Source organism: Homalodisca vitripennis, chromosome 4, assembly GCF_021130785.1.
Source record: "Homalodisca vitripennis isolate AUS2020 chromosome 4, UT_GWSS_2.1, whole genome shotgun sequence".
Classification (NCBI taxonomy): Eukaryota; Metazoa; Arthropoda; class Insecta; order Hemiptera; family Cicadellidae; genus Homalodisca; species Homalodisca vitripennis.
Window position 1 is genome coordinate 150,248,773 of NC_060210.1, and position 14,134 is coordinate 150,262,906.

At 30.0% G+C, this 14,134-nt stretch overlaps 2 protein-coding genes across 3 annotated transcripts in view; both read left to right on the top strand.

Annotated features, from left to right (window-relative positions):
• Positions 1 to 14,134, top strand: part of LOC124361227 — a 91,809-nt gene that overhangs the window by 34,067 nt on the left and 43,608 nt on the right. The window lies entirely within an intron of this gene.
• LOC124360332 (L-galactose dehydrogenase-like) overlaps positions 13,533 to 14,134 on the top strand; it is a 34,172-nt gene continuing 33,570 nt past the window's right edge. The window contains exon 1 of one of the 2 annotated variants that reach the window (XM_046813869.1): positions 13,533 to 13,716. The gene's annotated coding sequence lies outside the window, so the exon portion shown is untranslated. Of the gene's footprint in view, positions 13,827 to 14,134 lie in introns of both variants that reach the window. The other variant, XM_046813868.1, reaches the window with a different exon arrangement.

The following is a 14,134-nucleotide window of genomic DNA, read 5'->3' on the forward strand; positions in this document are numbered from 1 at the left end:
AAAGGTTGTTCTTCACGATTTTAGAAAATTGAAAAAGTCACCTTTTGACCTGGATGACAAGGTAAATAGTTCAGTAGAGTTGCATAGTGGATTGAATTTCAATATATAAGGATCATAACATTTAAATCCAAACACGAACCGTCCTTGCCTCTATTTCGCCTCCTAAAAATTCTGCCTCTGAAATACCTTTTTATTTTTAAAGTATTAAAAATGTTTTACATACGTAGTGGAAATAAATGTTCAAAACAATTTCGCTTCTATACCAGGGCAGCTTCTAAAGTAACATACATTAGACCAAAAGTGAATAAAACTATGTTCAGTAAAACATTTATATTTTTAGGCCCAAAAATTTTTAATATTTTACCAATAGACATAAAAAACAGTCAAAACATAAGGCTATTTCAGATTAAATTAAAATCATGGCTGTTTGATAAAGACAACATTAATGACCTGGTAGAAATATTACATTAGCTATAATTATGAAAATTAAAAACGAATTCCTATTGTAGATATATGGAATGGAGTTTATATGCGTTTGTGTAAATATTTTCAAGTATTCAATTGTTTGGCTTTATTTAATGTATTGGATGTTTTTAGTTCACCTACTGACGAGGTTACTTAGTGAAGTGAATAGTTTACTTAGTTTATTTTACCTACTCGTATTAATGTAAAGTGTACTTTGGTTCAGTTAAATAAATAAGTGCTGACACTGCAGCGGACCGCTAGGTTATAAGTAATATTTAGACTGTTTGATGTAAGAAGTTCTTGTTTATTTTCATTGTGCTAGTCACCTTTACTTGATGCGGTGACTAGTCATTCCAAGTTTTTTTACATATGTTTACCTTTGTTATTTGATGATGGAATAAATACATTCTTATTCTTATTCATTCTTATTCTTATTCTTATATATTCAAATTAATTCAACTTCAAATTATGTTTATTGCCGTAGACTTATGCAAGTATTGACAATGTCTATTTGCCACCAGATGGCCAAGTCAAATGTACTACAATGTACTATTAACTAAACACTAAATAAAATAAAAATCATACAGAGGTCCAACAGTAGCATTTACAGCAACATTGTATAAGCTTAGTGGTTTGAGACAGTATTTCTAGTACTTTTTGTTTCTTTAAGCAGGCTGCATTAAAAATAGTTAGGACAAGCATTAACAATTGTTAAAAGCAACAAGATTGTAACCAAATGTGCACAATTTAACAAAAGTCCCAAACAAATATAGAAATCAACAATAGGTATAAAATTCTACAACAATTATAAAAATCAACAACAAATATAAATATTTAATAATCAATATATAAAATTTAAAAATTAAAATATAAAATTTAACAATTAGTATATCAACAATCAATCAACATTTTTTATTGCCATAAAATAAAGATCATTGACAAAGTCTTATTACAGCTTTATATGAATATAGCAAAGTCAGTTATAAAACTTAGATCAATTATATCTTAAGTTACGTAAACATAAACCACAATACTCAAATACAGCCAGTGGCATTGGGGAATTTAAAATAAAATGATTTTTAATTGGAAGAACTCGTCCAGTGCATAAAATGGGTTATCTAACAGCCATAAGTAATATTTATTCAAAAATATTTTTTTATTGTACTTTTGGACTAAGGGTAACAAATGGTTGTACACCCTCAGTGCAATAACAGAATAGCTTTCACGAGTTTTGCTCAATCTATTAAAATTAATAGATGCAGCATTTTTATTCCTGGTATTGTGGGAGTGTTTTATACTGTTAGGCTTTACTAATTGAGGATTTTGAAAGATATATTTCATAAGATCAAAAAGATTAAGGTTTATTATGGTCTGAATTTTACAAATAGTGAAAAGAGGTCTACAATGTTCAAGTGGCTGTGAGTTAGTAATAATTCTTATAGATTTTTTTGAAGGATAAGAATGTTATTAATTTCACTTGCATTGCCCCACACTATTAGTCCATACCTTATAATGGATTGAAAAAAGGCAAAATAAGCCGTTCTCACATAATTTGTATTAACATAGAGTGTAAGCCATCTGAGAAGATAAATCACTCTAGCTAACTTAGTTGAAATATAATTAATATGGGCATCCCAATTTAAATTTCTGTCAATAATTATTCCTAAGAATTTAGCATGATTCGATAGATTGCTTTGAGAGTTTACAGATTTTCTTAAACTGAACATTATTAATATGAATTAATATCCATTATTAATTAGGTAAATTAAATAATCCAAATAAACTTATTTTGTGTTTCAGGAAAATATGCCTCTTAAATTTAAAACAGAGAGTGTCAATGATGAAAATAAATCTGACCCTGAAAATAGTGTAGTAAAAAGTGAACAACAAACAAGAACACACAAGAGTACAGGTATTCAGAATGGTTCAGGTTATGATTTTGGAAAAGTTGTTTCAAGTGTCTTGAATGTAAATATAAAGAAAGAAGAAGAGGAAGTAAAAAAAGAAGAGGAAGAACAACAAGAAAAGCTACATGAACAAAGAATACAATGTAATAAATGTAAAAAAACATTTTGTAACAGATCCAAACTTCTTCGACACTTGGTGTTACACAAACCGAAGGAATTGTATACAATAGCGTGTTACAAATGCAATAAAAAATTTCCATCAAAATATCACTTTAAGCTTCATCTCAAACTATCGCACAGTACAAATTACTATGGTTGTGATGATTGTGGAAAAGTATTTAAACATCAAACAAGTTTATCGAAGCATAAAAAAAAAATCCATTTGTCCGTTAAACATGAAGCTCAGAACTTTACATGTGACATATGTGGAAAATCTTTTATCTATAAGAACAGTTTAGAAGCTCATATAATATATGGTCATTTGAAGGAAGAAAAGAAGTATAAATGTGATATTTGTAAGAAGAATTTCATAAAATATAGTGCTATGATTAGGCATAGGTTCAGGCATAGTAAAATAAAACCTTTTTCTTGTTTACATTGTCATAAAACATTTTCTCGGAAATATTTGCTAAGGGAACATATTGATGCATGCAATAAGAATAAAGAAACAAAAATTGACATTGATTATAAAAAAATATCAGAAGAATATTTAGAGGGAATTTCACTGGACTGAAGCTGCCTAAACATTAACTCCTTAAAAACGTTTCAGTGTTTTAATGTTCTTGATGAATGTTTTAATTTTTTTGAAGAAATTTGCACTATCATATCATATATGTGTGAAAGATTTATAGAAATTCCGAAATATACAAAAGAAGTAAAATTTTATACTTATATATATATATATATATATATATATATATATATATATATATATATAGTTATAGTGGCTTTACCCTAAGATACTTTAACAATTCCCAAACTTGTTCAAAAATTCACTAACATTGTATTTTTAGCCTTTTTGTACAATTGCTTTACAATACTGAAATTCAACCTCTATATGACGTATTATATATCATTGTTTTCAGGAAAACTCAAGGAATAATAATACTTGCTTATTATTGTTACTATAGCTTCTTATTCACAATACATTTAACCTTGAACTAGTCTGATAAGGAAGTTGGTTCCAATTCAGCTAATAGTTCTCTCAAATCACTCAATTTGTCCCTAAAATTGAGTATTACTAACAACCAAAACAAAATATAAACTAAAAATAAATTAATTAGGCCAGACATCAAAGCATAACAGCAGACCGTAACTAATAAGACAGTTGGCCCGGTCAGCTGGTCACAGTCAAGACAGTTTCTCATACAAGACGTTTCTTCTAACCATACAAAAAGGAATAAAGTTTAATTTATTTGAGTAATAATATAATTCAATTGATAACTCAATTATACTGCCGTTGATTAAATACTCAGTTTTAAACTGAAACATTGATAATATGCAAATAATAACCGATTTCCGAAACGTCTGCTTTACTGCCATATATTTAGCAGTTGCCAGTTAGGAGGTAACACGTTGACTGAGGCAGACACCTTACTGCACAGAACAGAAGGGAGAGTAGTAGATCTCACTGTATAGAGCCACAGTAAAGGTGGTAATGTGGCATCTAATGTGTCACTTGTGGTAAACAGAAACTAACTGTAATAGCCTGCAGTGAATCTAACAGGAGTCGTATGTGATTCCCATTTAACTTATAAAACCTTCATGCTAATCTTTCAGGTCAATTCCAGTTGTTCATGACCACTGGAAGCAAAATGAGGAAGGGAAACTAGTTGTATAATATTTATTTTCTATTATGTTGTTTTAAATTAAAAGCTTTATTTTATTGGTATTACTTTTGTTAGTCAATAAATAAGAATATTTTATCAAACATTATTTACCAACAAGAGAAACCACTGTTAGCAACAATACTTTTGCACATCATGGATTTCATAGATTACTGTATATACACATAAGTGAAAATAATATACATATCCTTAGCATGTACAATCCATTCAATGAGTGTTCAATAACCAATGGTGAAACACAGCTTATCAATGGAAACTTAGGCAAACTGTCTGTTAAAGAGCTCTGATTTATATTTATATACAAGGGTCGTTTGGAATGTAAGTTACTATCCTAAGAAAATTTACTTGTGGTTTTTAGTTTTTCATTATATAACTTTGAAAGAACAACTTTTAGACTATTATCAATATATGACTTTAATTACTTATCGTATCTAGATACAAGTTTTTCAATACCAATTGAATAAAATTCTGCCACCCATCATGTAAACGATTGCATTCATGGTGACAAGATGTGACTTTGCTCCATCGATTGTGTTATTTGTTTGACATTGACATAAAAAACTCGTGTCATCACCAGTACATATTTAGTTTAAAAAATTCATCACCTTCTTCACGTTACATGATAAGAATCTTTAGAGTTGGTCCCATTCTGTTTGTTTTTGAATTCAGTGAAGAGTTTAGGTTCCCATTTGGCACAAAATTTGCAATACTGAAGTTCTCGGTCACAATTTCATATACTAGATTTGTGATTGAGAACCTTTTATTTTCCTTAACGTTATGATTAATTTGTTTGGCCAGGTCATCGGTAACCAGAGGCCATATCGCTTTTTATGGTGAACATTAGTTTGTTGTTCACGGAACGACTGGCACAATTTTTAAATACACTATAGCTAGTACTTGTTTTCTCCATACACAGAACACAATTAGAATTTCCACCGGTTTCGTTTTGTTTACTAAAGGAAAGCTAATAACGTATTAATAGTAATTGACAGTCAGCGGGAGACTTTATTACGTGGCCATTTTGATCACTAGTTTAGAGTGCATTGAATGGCATAGCGACATTCACTATGACAGTACCAGATGCATGCTGAATGTAGCTACACAGCAGCACTCAAATCGCCATTCATAAAATATCTTACATGAATATTTTTAATACTTATTTATTATTTTACTTAACATAGTAATTTATATGTTAACAATATACATTGAGAGCAGATCTTGTAAGCATGGTGACTATTTTGATTGTTTAACATTACACAGGTCTAGGATTAACGAATGTGTCATTTTAATATTTATTTATTTTATTTATAAACATACTGCAAGGTAGCTAATTACTACAGTGCTTAACATCATACGGACAAGCCAAACATGCAACTGGACTTTATTTTCCTATACACAATTAACAATATATAAAATATGTATAAATTATAATGAATATAACGGTAATGATAAATAATAAATGAGAAAATTATTTGACTAATATACATGTACACCGCATGATATGACACGTTTTATGGTTAAACCAAGTAATGTATTGTAATCTTCACTGGTTTGTGAATATTGCTTCAATGTTTGTAAGTTATACAATTTGTCAAGTAAGCTATGGTAAAATATTACTGCTTGAAAATGGTGGAAGGGGTGCAATATTGAATAATTTAAATGTATGATATTATTTCAACTTATAAAAACCGTGAATTATTATGCTTATTGATGTGCTGTAGATGGAGCTTATATTGGTCACTGTTAAATTACATGAAAAACATTAAACCAATATTTAAAACTTTTATTTGTTTTGTGAGGCCTTTCAATAGCGAGGCTATCATCTTCAGACACATCACAAAAATTTTGTGATGTGTCTGAAGATGATAGCCTCGCTATTGAAAGGCCTCACAAAACAAATAAAAGTTTTAAATATTGGTTTTATGTTTTTCATGTAATTTAATGCTTATTGATGTTTCTCTGTTATGATTTTGCTGTGATCATGCCTAGTCAGGTAGATTATAGGATGTGAACTGCTGTACAGGACATGAACTGAACTTGTCTGGCTTTAGATTTGTAGACACTCAATGAATGGATTGTTTGCTAAACTCACTTCTTGGTTTTTGCTTTAGACATTACTTACACCTAATTAATTGGACCAGTGAATGTATTTGTAATGTTTAATTTGAATAAGGATTTTGTAGGTCTAGACAAAGAAAGGACCATTTATAGTATCCTCAGCTGATTTTGTTGCAGTATAATGAAAACTATTTGTACATTTCCCTTATAGAAATTAAGGAGTTAATGATCTGACATTTCTATTGGGAAAGAATATTTGGTAGCAAACCAAAAATTAAAAAAAAGGTTGGAAACAAAATGTATTTCGGGTGCAACATATCATCAACATATGAGGGTTGTTTAAAGTGCAAAATTTAGAAGTAACATCAATTTTCATTTCTATATTACAATTTTAGAAATTAAAAAAAAAATCACAGGTTAATCTTTTTGATTCAGACAATTTTTTTGCACAATATCACAAAAATAACCCAGTGATTTTTTAATGTATCTGCTAAAAATCCTAGCACTATTTAGTTTGCTTTGCAGATCTTGGTAAAACAATTATATACAAACAAATTGTAAATAATTAAATTTCTTTTATTCAGTAAGGATTATATTAGATTATTCAATAATAAAGGTGATAAATTCTTGCAATATTTTAAGTTTAAAGTAATATGCATGCCTAAGGTAATTTTTGAAACACTTTTTTACTTTATATTTGTAAAAGATACTAATGGGCAACCACAACAAATTTCATTAATATTTGTCTATGTAAACAAATATAATTTGGGTTTTTCTACATTTGTGTTAAGCTAACTAGAGCTAACATGAAATAAAAACTGAAAAAATATGTAAAGTAGTGTAATACTAAAAATAACTAAGTAATAAAGTCAAAGAACAATGCAATGTTCACTCAACGATAGATAAATGCTGAGTTAGTTGTCATTTAAAGCTGATTTACAAGTTACAATTCCACTGATTATGTTCTATAGCATTTGTAAAGTAGGTACTGTATAAAGTTTATTTTACAACTTAATTAGAAAAATCTATTCTTTGTGATCAATTTGTTATAAGTGGGCATGTGTAAGTTTTGTTAAATTCAATATTTTTAACAGTTCATTTGTGAATGCCTGTGTACATGAATTTTATATTGTGAAAATTGGAGTAGAATGAATGGCATTTGAATCTACAAGCACTTTCTTTCTCGAACATTATATGGATAAAATGGAGAGTGTGCAAAGATGGCTGCACAGTTAAAGGTATCTGACGAAAAGTTTAATTATATTTTTGTAGCAAATAATAGTTCCATTTTATGAACATAATTATTAAATATAGGTGAGGAAATAGAGATTGAACAGAGGTTATAAATTATTATCAGTTATGATTTTGGCAGTAGCCTGCGAATATAGGTAATAAATTTTAAATGAAAAAATTGTGAAAACTTCTCATAGCTATTTTTGGAACTTAAGCATGGAGCAGTTCATGTTATTACAACCTGATCAGTCTTACCTCAACATTAGCCATTGTAGTTTACACCTCTTGGTTGATGAGGACAGTAATAATCTCCTTTTTTTATCTCATTTAAGCCTTAGCGTCAGCTATGCTGGCTTCAAGTGCACTGGTTTTTTATTAAAATACAAAGTACATGATTTGACCTCCCCGGGATTTGAACCCGTGATCTCTCGGTTTGAGAGCCGATACTATAACCATTAGTTAACGGAGGAGGACAGTAATAATCTTGCAGCTGGTAATAGTGTTTTAGTCATCAATCTGAGACAACTTTTGTTTAATATATAACTGTCATTTGGAATTATATTACATATTAATTTCCTGTTGGTTAACTTTATTTCCAAAAATTGAATTCTTAAACAAGCTAAATTTGATCCATTAGAGTCATTGTTTGATATTGAATTTTATGTATAGTTTCACAACGTTTTGATCGTTTTAAAAGTGTTATAAATTTTAATTGGAACTAAAATTATTTAAAAAACCCATTCATTGGTCAGCTCTTATATCTTGGTAAATCAGCTTGGCGACATAGTGATATTGTATTGCCTGCACTAATCAAACCAAAATAACATTTATTTCCACAAGTTACTGAAAAAAACGAGTAAATATTTTATATTGAAAAATTAAATGGAATGTAGGATTTGGATATCAAATGGTAATACAATATACAATAATATTCAAGTAATACAATTCTAATTACTTAACATTATATAATTTAACGCAAAACAATACTAAAAAACCTTATATCACAAACTAACTCAGCGTACAATTACAGTTCTTTGTTTGCTAGGGTTGTAATTTTGGTAGCAAACCACAGTTATTATAATTATGTGAACAGCACTAAAAAAACTATCTCATTTGTCTTATAGAAAACATTTTTTCTGCTCCTGCATTACTCCTAGTTTTGGGCTATTACAACTTCAGATGTAAATAATTTATCTTTCTGTGTAAATAATGTAAAATTGTGCTTTCAATCTTGTTTGTATTTTAACTCGTGTTTCCTTATATTCTACATTTCCATAATTATGTATGAATTCTTTTAGTTTGAAAGACTGATGTATGTCATTGATGACTTTAGAAAAACTTTTGATTTCGTAAAATAGTTTATTTTTTTATAAATATGTATAAACAATTCTGTGTATAGATATCATTTATATTTGTATTTTGTCTAGTAAGTAGTATTTAAATAAATAAATGTATATATAATTAGAGTGTAACTTTTTTATTCTTTACCTATATCCAACTAAAAATTAAAAAAGGAAATGAAAATGTAATAAATAATATTATTTATACATTATTATGTACATACAACAGATGATGCTGAGAACATTTTGGGAGCTTGAGCAAGATTTTTACTTTGAGAACTGTTGTTCAGCTTCAGGGGCGCACTGAAGCTGGAGGAGAGGGGATGAAATGGGACATGTCCTTCCAAGAGCATTTTATTTAGAAGTAATCAATCTTACTAGTCTATTTTCGACTTAAAATAACATTTATGTTGGAGCTTTGAAATAGATCATAATAAAATCTATAAATTCAACCTTATAAATATTGTAATTTACGAAATACATGGCACTGCAAATATAATAATTCAATTTTTTCAAAACCCTAAATAATTGAATTTTATGTCATCCTGTAACCACATAAGTGAGGTTATCTCTTGCTATTTGTACTGGCTTCTACCTGTACCCAATACTTCAATAACCGAGTATGAAATTTACTCTTCCTGATTTTGACTCATACGTTAACATAGTGCTTCTAAAATGGTACAGGTACAAGTTCCAGCTACTGTTGATGCTAAGAGTCAGGAACAGCAGTGAGCGTGCACAGTACGGTACATATATCGTAAAAGTATCTGTAACAGTAACTTGTACCAAGTACTTTTGCTAACTTGTAGTCTTTGTACAAATGAGTAACTGGTACAAAAAGTATCTTTTGCAGTATTCCCAACATGATCAGTTGTCATAGTAGTGAGTGAGTTGCCGAGCTCTTGAGTATTTCTGTTCTATGCTATTTTGTTGTTACTACAAAGCAACACCGTCCTGTGTGTTGCACTGTCTGGAAACTGTGTATTGAAACTAAATGTTACCTGTTAGGCGAATTAACAAAACTTGTTAAATTTAAACTGTGTTAAAAATAAAAGTTTTAATTACTGATTTACAAAATTACATGCTCAAGATTTCCATAATGTGACCAATGCCAAATTTTGTGGACCAAACTGTTCAATTAAAATTAAGATGGTAATTTAATAACTTTTTTCATACTATTCTTAAATTTACCTAGCACAATTAAAGTTACAGTACATGCATATCTATCTTGTATAGGTATTCGGTCTTAATCGGTACACATGTTTCTGAGTTATGAATGTTCAAAGTTGGGGTTTGAAAATGCCAAAATCCACTATTTTTTCATTGTTAACAATATAAAAACTGGAAGTTATTGTTAGTAAACAGTTTGATATGTAGAGACCCACAATAAAAAGGCTAAATTTTAATATAACTCCCATTATTGTAGCTCTATTAATTAGTTTGTGGTTATCTTTCAAACTCCGATATCTTTATTTTTTATTCAAGAGTAGACGAAGATTTAGCTTTCGTCTTGATTTGTGATTTAAACTTGACTATTCCGTTCAATATTTTGTTAAAGTTATGATTCAATTTTGTTTCAGTTAAATACACTTCATATAAACTATTTGTTACAGAAGATATTAATTATCTTTGTATAAGCTTCTTCTGGTTATTGAAGTGGTTTTACTGTACACATTATACACTCTGAAGTGACCCTTGCCCTCCTTTTATTAACTCAGAATTACTATTTTTAACGCTTTTATAGCCTAGCATTTAAAAAATTTCCCAGATCCCTCTCCACTGCTATAGTTTGTCTAAAAAAGATCTCTGACAGAGCTGGGCCCCGGCGGCCTCTCTGATACTCTAAACATCTCACTTTGGATGTCTACCACATTAAAATATACACCTATACTACCTCGGAAATTATTGTTACACTGTTTGGGTAGTATTTACCTTATATTCGAATAAAAGAAAAATAGTTTTTGTTATATTTCTGATTGTAACAACAAAATATTTGGAGAAAAACACGGTTTTCTGTTAAAGTTTTAGCTTCCTCCACTTTAACTCACCATTATTCCAAAAATAGTTGCAGTAAAAGAATTTTCATACAGTATTTTTGTTGTATGTCTCTTAAAGAACGACATGCCGAAAATTTTGAGTTCAAAGTTAATATTAATGTGAATATTGATTTTTATTTATAAATCAGGCAATATTTATTACCGACTGTCTTTACTTGTGAGTGTGGGGTCAAGCGAGGTGCAGTCACAACACTGAATTCTAGTCATGCTGCGTTCTGCCCAACCCGCCCGCCGCCGCTGTACCGCGAGCGTGCTATTTTATACCATAATAATGAAACGAACCTACCTATACTGTGTGTTAAAAACACAACAAAATATGGATAGTTTTGTTTTAACACAAAACAATCAGCGAGATGTTAAAATTCGGCGTGTGTGCTTTTAAATAATGGCATAGTCTATTTCATTCAATAAAAGACCGAACTATTCCGCTGTGTGAGCTGAACTGACCAACTTCCGTATCATGTTCAGTAACAAGGCACTATATTTTTTGGAAGCGTATGAATGAAAAAAAGCAACTATGTAGATGGATTCTTTTATGAACTTTTTGAACCTTTTAACGTAAATTTCTTAGACGAAGCATTCATATCCGGACGAATAGCAACATTCAGTTTAGTTAATGTGCTCAATTGTTTTAATTCCTCTTACTCACAATAAAACACAACCGATGTTCTACTGAAAATATTCTTTCAAACCAAATAAAATTTAGAATGACCATCCTGGAAATCTCAAAGTTTCAAGTATGGGAATACGATGTTCTTTGTGGCGGCTACTTCCGTCTTAAATTTGCCAACCATCTCTTATACCATCCTTCGATGAATAGGTGCCACTAGTGATTTTATTCATATAAACTTATAGGAACTAACTAGAACCTAACGATGTAAAAATATACAACGTTATGCTTACCGGAAGCATAGTCACAATTGTATGTTATGTGGGTGTTCATGCAGTGAAATTGCCTTATTCACTTTGAATTAAAGTTGTAATAGGTTTATTTTTGTTATGGTGGTTTTATGAGAACAAAGAGATAGTAACGATAAATGAACTGCAAATAAGCCGAATCATGATTTTTTTCAATATAGGTAAGCTATAGCTCTATATTGATTATTAGAAAACTAACAATAGTTTTGCAGAAACTAACGAAGAAAAAACAATTATAGCTATTCCGAACATATGATTAAGTTGAATAAGCTACATGAACACAGTGCGGAAAACGAAATGATACTGGGATAGGCAGGCACTACGGTAGAGAGATGGAGAAAGTATAACGGCGTATTTGTGAAATGGTTACTTCAAAGAATTCGCTCGAACATTTCCCGCTCCCCTCGCTACACTACGCTTGAGCTCCCTACGTATGGATAACAGTATCGTGAAGAGATTGACGATCGGCTTCAATCAGACCACACTTGCTCCATGTATGTTTTAAACTTTCCCCCTGTTTTATCAATCTTTATTTGCTAGTACAACATATATATTGGGATAATTTTACGTTTGCTTTTTAATTAATGTAAAACAACACACAGGTAAATAAGTATTATTGGGGTTTACTCTTAATCATATTCATAAAGCCCTGTCATGCTTTCAAACTGAATTGAGCAGTGCAGTAACGCACCGTTACACGTAAATCATTTTTGCTCTTTACTCTGTACTGTAAACAAGCAAGTGGAAAACCGAAAGTAAGATCATAGAGTAAAAAGAAGGTGGAGACTGACTAAACATAGTCGCATAAAGATATGACAGTTTATATATGTTCATAAAAAATCAGACCTTCTCATAATGTTGCATTTTTTAAATGTAACATAACTCATATCACATCCCATAATATTTCAGTAGAAGCTTTGAGGGTAGAAGCAATCACATACAGTTCACTTCGTGGCTTCTTAAAGTCATTAAAGCCCTCATTTTTATAAGCAAACCGGAACAAATGAAGTACATGGTAAAAGAGAAAATAAATTAAAATGTGCATAATCTTATAATTATTGGCCTATGGATCTAACTATAAAGAGTATGCTAAAGGATCCTCCCCCCCCCTATATATTGACTGTTGCACAAAATTTAAACTAAAATCCAAATAAACTAACCCTCAATTAATATGTTACGAAATATAAATTAATATACAATATAGAGAAAAAGGGCGATTGATATCGATTGTTAGTTTGTGATTAGTAATTTTTTGTATTAATATACTGGTTGACAGTCATATATTTTTTAGTACTAATTGTCACAGTATGAACAAATCTTCACTTCAGTAGCCTTAAATCAAAATATCAATGTGGTATTTTACACTATACGTGGTCATTAATATCGATAATAATTTTAAAATAATAACAATACTGTTATTAATCTTCTAGGATTTTTTTGTTCAATCTAAGCTTTTGTAGATTTGTTATTCATTATATTCAAACCCATACAATAACCAACTATTACAATTTATTTTATATTACAACTATATACAAAGTATTTTGAAACAATTATAGTCTGAGCGTAGGACTTCAGGACTCCGTTAACATAATATTTATTTACATTTGCATGAACGTCATGGTCACAGAAAGAGAGGAGGCCTTGTTAAAAAGGTCATGTGTAGATGGTTATAATGAAAAAAAATTAAGAAGAGCCGAAGAGCAAAAAAGAGACGTACACTGAGTAGTCATACTCACGTGTCATGTAAACAATAAATATACCTACAACTAGTTTTGGGGAAGAATGTCATAAGGATAACCTTGATTATTAATACGAGTAAAGTAATTTGTTGTAATCAAGGCTGGGAAGGAGGAAAACCGTATTACAAACTTAGTCGACTGTGGCTTTTTAGGTTGTTTGTTATCAGTATGAAATCTTTTTGAAATATAGTTTACGTTCGTAAGTTGTGGTTATTGCAGAAAGTGCATTTTAGGTTCAACAATATCAATACACATTATACAGGTGCTGTCCTTTATAGTAATATTTGTTTGACATCTAATTCATTGAGATTATCGATAATATTATTGGTCGTAGAGTCATTGATATAACATATTGTTTTATACTGAGTAATGACATTTGCCGGATAGGATAATAGTTCTATAAATTATATACATTAACCCTGGAACTGGCAGTCACCTTTTCCTCACACAGCAGGCTATTTTTGGGTGTTTTGTACCAGTACTTTAAAACTTTTGTAATAAATACATTTTTACTATAACTTAAACCTATATGTGTATAATACATTATTTTGTTCAGGATAATTATGATGT